The sequence below is a fragment of the Triticum dicoccoides genome, chromosome 3A (genome assembly GCF_002162155.2).
Source record: "Triticum dicoccoides isolate Atlit2015 ecotype Zavitan chromosome 3A, WEW_v2.0, whole genome shotgun sequence".
Lineage (NCBI taxonomy): Eukaryota > Viridiplantae > Streptophyta > Magnoliopsida > Poales > Poaceae > Triticum > Triticum dicoccoides.
In genome coordinates, this window is record NC_041384.1 from 116,992,239 (window position 1) to 117,000,076 (window position 7,838).

The window sequence follows — 7,838 nt, forward strand, 5'->3', positions numbered from 1 at the left end:
GAAGAAGGACAGGAAGAAGATCAGAAAACTGACGAAATTCGTAAGTGCTATATATATAGGAGGGGCCTTTAGTACCGGTTGGAGCCACCAACCGTCACTAAAGGTCAAATTTGGCGAGGCCAAGCGGCGGGAAAGGCAGCACTTTAGTACCGGGTGGTGGCTCCAACCGGTAGTAAAGACTCCCCCCCCCCCTTAGTACCGGTTGGAGCCATGACCCGGTACAAAAGGGGTGTGTTGGCGCAGGTGCGGTGCGGCAAGTTTAGTCCCACCTCGCTAGCCGAGGGGCATCCGCACTGGTTTATAAGCCCCAGTGTGGAAGCTCTCTCGAGCTCCTCTCTATAGCAGGCTTATGTGCCTAACTCTGTCGTGCTGCCCTATGGGCCTACTAGGCTTTGTGGGCCTATATCCTAGCCCAACTACAGGTTGGGTTTCTAGCCGTATGCAGGCCACTCTGGCCTAGTAGGCGGGCTTTTTATTTAAGTTTTTTCTTTTCTGCTTTATTTATTTTATTTTATTTATTTATGAGTTGTTTTTTGCTGTATTTAGAGTTTCTTTGTGAATATTTTTGCCTTAGGTACAACAAATTACAAACTTTCTGTTACTGCCAGTAGTTTTCAAATTTGAATAGTTTAAATTTGAATTATTTGAAATTTGTGTGAATCACTAGTTTGTGAATAACTTAACTTTAAAATGTATTTTTTAGTGATTCTTTTTTCTTATGTTTAAGATTAGTGTGTTTTATCACTATATTCAATTTGGTAATACTTAGGTTATTAAAAATGAAATACCTTTGTAACAGATGAGTTTTCGTCAAAAACCCTGATACTTCGAAAGAGATTGTCCATTTTGTACACGAAGTGCATCCACTTTTTTTTGTAACCCTCTCAACTTTTTTGCACATGCTATGTGGGTGAAATGATGATACCATGCCAACTTTCAACCTTTTCAGAGTTCATTTGTAGTGCTTTTCAATTTCAGGGTCATTTAGCTCAAAAAATCAGTACATGCATGAAAAATAGCAAATGAAGTCAGAAAGGGTTGAAAATTGATGGCGTGGCTTTGAATGGTGCATACTGAATGCACAAAAAAGTCTGGAGTTGAAATAAGTATAAAACATGAAATGCCTTTGTAACAGATGAGTTTTCGTCCGAAACCGTGATACTTCGAAAGAGATTGTCCATTTTTGTACACGAAGTGCATCCAATTTTTGCCATAAACCTCTCTACTTTTTTGCACATGCTATGTGGGTGAAATGATGATACCATGCCAACTTTCAACCTTTTCAGAGTCCATTTGTACTGCTTTTCAATTTTAGGGACATTTAGCTCAAAAAAACAATAAATGCATGAAAAATAGCAAATGAAGTCAGAAAGGTACACGTTTGTCCGAAGCACAAAAGTACACGGTTCAAGTGCCAAAACACATAAGCACCCTAACTATTACGAAGATTCCCTATGGTTTGTCCGAAGTGGGACTTTCCAGATATACAAATCCGGAAACTCACTACAGAAGAAAGTGATGACACTGAAGCCGATCACATCCCAGAGTGGGATCTTTGTGTGTGAAACTTTTTCTTCACGTGTGTCCCTTTGCGCTGTAACCATGGACAATCTTCATCATTTAAATGGATGCTTGGTCAATATTCACTGTGAAGGGAGCAATTTCATCAAACTTTTGATAACCTTCTGACATGTCTGTCTTGTCATCCAATCCCACGATGTTTCTTTTCCCTGAAAGAACTATGTGGTGCTTTGGCTCATCATTGATGTATTTGCATCCTTATCTTTTCTTTTTCTTGGCTTGGTAGACATGTCCTACACATAGAAAACCTACGCCACATTATTGGCTAGGACGAGTGGTTCGTCTGCGTACGCAAGATTGTTGAGATCCACTATTGTCATTCAGTACTACGGTTCTTCCGTTACCCCGCCTCGTGTCATATTGACCCATTTGCACCGAATAAAAGGGACCTTCAAACCACATCCATAGTCAAGTTCACATACGTCCTCTATGTAACCATAATATGTGCCCTTTCCCCTCTTTGTTGCTGCATCAAAGTGGACACCACTGTTTTAGTTGGTGCTCTTCTTATCTTGGTCGATCGTGTAAAATTTATTCCCATTTATCTCGTACCCTTTAAAAGTCATTATATTTGAAGATGGTAATGGGGATAGCAAGTACAGGTCATCTTCAACAGTGGCGTCATAAATGGCACGTGTCTGCAACCAACCGGCAAAAGTCCCCGTTTGTTCACGTGTAATCCAGTCCGTAGACTGCTCCCGGTGTTTGGAGCGTAGAATATTCTTGTGTTCCTCCATATATGGAGGCATAAAGGCAGAATTTTGTAGAACTATGTAGTGTGCTTGAGTGAGAGAACGCCCGTCCATACATATTATTTCTTCCGGTCCTAGCGTGCCATTTCCACCCAGTCTACCCTTATGCCGTGATTCAGGAACACCAATCGGCTTAAAGTTAGGAATAAAGTCAATACAAAACTCAATGACCTCCTCATTTTCATGGCCCTTGGAGATGCTTCCTTCTGGCCTAGCATGGTTATGGACATATTTCTTTAAGACTCCCATGAACCTCTCAAAGGGGAACATATTGTGTAGAAATATAGGACCTAGAACGTTAATCTCTTCGCATAGGTGAACTAGGACGTGCGTCATGATGTTGAAGAAGGATGGTGGGAACACCAACTCAAAACTGACAAGACATTGCATCAAATCATTCTCTAACCTTGGTATGATTTCTGGATCGATTACCTTCTGAGAGATTGCATTGAGGAATGCACAAAGCTTCACAATGGCTAATCGAACGTTTTCTGGTAGAAGCCCCCTCAGTGGAACCGGAAGTAGTTGCATCATAATCACATGGCAATCATGAGACTTTAGGTTCTGGAACTTTTTCTCTGCCATATTTATTATTCCCTTTATATTCGACGAGAAGCCAGACTATACCTTCATACTGAGCATGCATTCAATGAAGATTTCCTTCTCTTCTTTGGTAAGAGCATAGCTGGCATGACCCTGATGTATGCCGTCTTTTCCGTGGATGCGTTGCTGGTCCTCCCGTGCCTCCGGTGTATCTTTTCTCTTCCCATACACACCCAGGAAGCCAAGAAGGGTCAAGCAAAGATTCTTCGTCACATGCATCACGTCGATTGCGGAGCGGACTTCTAGGTCTTTCCAATAGGGTAGGTCCCAAAATATATATTTCTTTTTCCACATGGGTGCGCATCCGTCACCGTCATTCGGAACAGGTTGTCCGCCAGGAACCTTTCCAAAAATTACCTTCAAATCCTTGACCATATCATGTACATCAGCACCAGTACGGTGGCGAGGCTTCGTCCAGTGATCCGCCTCACCTTTGAAATGCTTGCCTTTCTTTCTTATAGGATGCCTGCTCGGAAGAAATCGACGATGTCCCAGGTACACATTCTTCTTACAATTATTCAAATATATACTATCGGGTAATCCAAACAGTTTATGCATGCGCGATATCCCTTGTTTGTTTGTCCTGAAATGTCACTGAGAGCAGGTCAATCATTGATGGTCACGAACAGCAATGCATGTAGGTCAAATTCTTCCTGATTGAGCATATCCCACACACATAAACCTTTTCCATTCCACAGCTGTAAGATTTCTTCAACTAATGGCCTTAGGTACACATCAATGTCGTTCCCGGGTTGCTTAGGGCCTTGGATGAGCACTTGCATCATAATGAACTTCTGCTTCATGCACAACCAAGGAGGAAGGATATACATACATAGAGTCACAGGCCAGGTGTTATGGTTGCTGCTCTGCTCCCCAAAAGGATTAACGCCATCTGCGCTTAGACCAAACCATACGTTCTTTGCATCACCTGCAAAGTCCTCCCAGTACTTTCTCTCGATTTTTCTCCACTACGAGCCGTCAGCGGGTACTCTCAACTTCCCGTCTTTCTTATGCTCTTCTCTGTGCCATCGCATCAACTTGGCATGCTCTTTCTTTTGGAACAAATGTTTCAACCATGGTATTATAGGAGCATACCACATCACCTTGGCAGGAATCTTATTCCTGGGGCGCTCGCCCTCGACATCACCAGGGTCATCGCGGCTGATCTTATAATGCAATGCGCCGCATACCGGGCACTCGTTCAAATCCTCGTACTCACCGCAGTAGAGGATGCAGTCATTAGGACATGCATGTATCTTCTGCACCTCTAACCCTAGAGGGATGACAGCCTTCTTTGCTTCGTACGTACTCTCGGGTGATTCATTGTTCTTTGGAAGCATCTTCTTTAACATTATCAGCAACTTTCTAAATCCCTTGTCAGATACACCATTCTCTTCCTTCCATTGCAGCAATTCCAGTGTGGTGCCCAGCTTTTCTTGTCAGCTTCTCAATTCGGGTACAACAATTTCTTGTGATCATCTAACATGCGCTGCAACTTCTTCTTCTCCATTTCACTTGCGCAGTTTCTCTTTGCATCGGCAATGGCCCGACCTAGATCTTCAGCGGGCTCATCTGATGCCTCTTCTTCAGCGTCTTCCCGCATTGCCGGCTTAGCTTCTTCCCACATTGTTGTACCATCATATTCAGGGAACCCATGGCCAGGATAGCTGTCATCATCCTTTTCGTCTTCATTGCCTTCCATCATAACCCCTCTTTCTCCGTGCTTAGTCAAAACATTATAGTGGGGCATGAAACCGGACTCAAACAGGTGGACGTGAATGGTTCTTGACTTAGAGTAATTGGTATCATTCTTACAGCCGGCACATGGACAAGGCATAAAACCATCCGCCCGCTTGTTTGCCTCAGCCACAAGTAGAAAAGTTTTCACGCCATTAACGAACTGGGGAGAGCATTGGTCATCGTACATCCATTGCTGGCTCATCTTCATTATTGTAGTGACCATATCCCAATGGATCGAAGTCCCTATGCTTAAGTGTCATCCCTGGATCAGTATGCTAACACACACAATACTCGAGGAATTATAACAGACTTCAATCACACACCTTATTACATCAAGGTCCTCAAAAGACTACTTATTACAATAATATGGCTGAAGGCCATCTAAATAAAATAACTGTGGAAGCTTCGAAGGTAAATGAGTCCATCCAACTCCACGGCAAAACTAAGTGCACGACAACGACCTATCACACCTTAATCCTCGTCTGGAAATTTTGCAACATGAGACGTTGCAGCCATTCAGGTCAGCACATGGAATATGTTGGCAAGATCACACTATAGAGCAATGATGAATAATAACTATCACTACATGCATATTTGGCTGGTGGAGGCTCTAAGTTTAATGTTTGCATAAAGATGATTTTTTTCCTACAACAAAGGAATAAATTTTATTTGCTACCAAGTTGAATTACCCATATTGAGAAGGTTTCTCCAACTCAATCCCCAAATTACCAAGTATAAAATATTAACCCAACAATTTCATTAGACAAAATTATGAGATCAACAAATAATCCACTTCTAGATACTCAAGATGTCCATAACCGGGGACACAACAAATCATGGTTAGTTTGTATACTCCAAAGAGGTTGTGCACTTTTCTCCACAAGACTCGACCACCTCCATGATCAGAAGATCAAGACACAGTCTTTTTGAAGCATTAATTCTTTACTCTGGGTAGACCGGTACACCTACTTTCCCCTACATCTCCTAGTCTACCACTGAAAGAGGTCACACAACTTACTCAACTATGCCAGAGCCCATAATGGCTTGTGGCTGCACACGGAAGTTTCTAGGCAAGAATAATTATATGATCCCTTTGAGCCTGGGTGGCATTCCATAGGATGATCACATGGGTACTCCGGGATCTCCTAGGAAAACACTTGATATGAATGAAAATTTATGCACCACTAGCGAAAAATGATCATACTGGAAATCTTACCAAAGGCTGGGTTGTTATGTGATCTTCCCACTCTGATGTGGTTCACAGGGCTTCTTCTCTCTAAATTTTCTATTATCATTACTTGGTTCCGGGCAATCTCTGGCAAAATGTCCTGGCTCCTGGCAATTGAAGCATCTTATCTGACTCATGTCCTTCAAGGGTGTCGAATGGTTGGATGACTAACCGGTGTTCCCTCCATTCTTGTTGTGTCCATTTCCATCGCGAGGAGGGTCAGTGTGGTTATGGTCGTGGTGACCATTATGTTCGTCCCTTGCAGAATTATCGTATCCCGAAGAAGTTGATGAAGTACGAGGCTTGTATTGCGCTCCAAAGTTGTACTTGTCATGTCCATGCTTCCTCTTGCGGTTCTCCATCTGCTGCTGCTTTCCCTCCAAAATGAGGGCCTTGTCTACCAGCTCCAGATAGTTGTTGAAAGTTGCCACCATCAACTGCATACTTAGATCATCATTCAGCCCCTCAAGAAATTTCTCCTGCTTTGCGGCATCTGTGGCCACATCATCTAGGGCATAGCGAGCTAACTTGCTGAACTCATCCACATACTGCCCCACCGTATGATTCCCCTGGCGTAAGTTGTGGAACTCACACTTCTTCAAACTCATGACTCCAGCTGGGACATTTGCGGTGCGGAAAGCCTGCTAGAATTGATCCCATGTAACATTGGCTACGGGGAAGGTGGTGGTGTAGTTCTCCTACCACAAAGCGGTGGGTCCATCCAGTTGATGTGCGGCAAAGCGCACCTTCTCAGCATCAGTGCAACCTACAGTGGTTAGCTCCTTTACGATCTTGCGGAGCTAGTCATCTGCTACAATCGGCTCAGCACTGCTAGAGAATGCCGGTGGGTTCAACCTCAGAAAACGGGTAAGGTTGTCAATTGGTGGTGGTGGTGGTGGGTTGTTGTTGTTGTTGCCTTGGTTCTGGATGAGCATCTGCATCAAGGCATTCTGCTATTGGATCAACTGGGTGAGTTCCGGCGGAAATTTGGATCCGGGGTCATGTCTTGGAGGCATCTGATGGGTTTAGATGAAGGAAATATGTCGTAGAGGCAATAATAAAGTTTTTATTTATATTTCTTTATATCATGATAAGTGTTTATTATTCATGCTAGAATTGTATTAACCGGAAACTTTGTACATGCGTGAATACATAGACAAAACAGAGTGTCCCTAGTATGCCGATACTTGACTAGCTCGTTAATCAAAGATGGTTAAGTTTCCTGACCATAGACATGTGTTGTCATTTGATGAAAAGGGTCACATCATTAGATAATGATGTGATGGAAAAGATCAATCCGTTAGCTTAGCATAAATGATCATTTAGTTTTCTTGCTATTGCTTTCATCATGACTTATACATGTTCCTCTAACTATGAGATTATGCAACTCCCGAATACCGGAGGAACTCCTTGTGTGCTATCAAACGTCACAACATAACTGGGTGATTATAAAGATGCTCTATAGGTGTCTCTGAAGGTGTTTGTTGAGTTGGCATAGATCGAGATTAGGATTTGTCACTCCGATTGTCGGAGAGATATCTCTGGGCCCTCTCGGTAATGCACATCACTATAAGCCTTGCAAGCAATGTGACTAATGAGTTAGTTTCGGGATGTTGCATTACGGAACGAGTAAAGACACATGCCGGTAATGAGATTGAACTAGGTATGATGATACCAACGATCAAATCTCGGGCAATTAACATACCAATGACAAAGGGAACAACGTATGTTGTTATGCGGTTTGACCGATAAAGATCTTCATAGAATATGTAGGAGCCAATATGAGCATCCAGGTTCCGCTATTGGTTATTGACCGGAGATGTGTCTCGGTCATATGTACATAGTTCTCGAACCCGTAGGGTCCGCATGATTAACATTCGATGACGATTTGTATTATTAGTTATGTGATTCGATGTACCGAAGGTTGTTCGTAG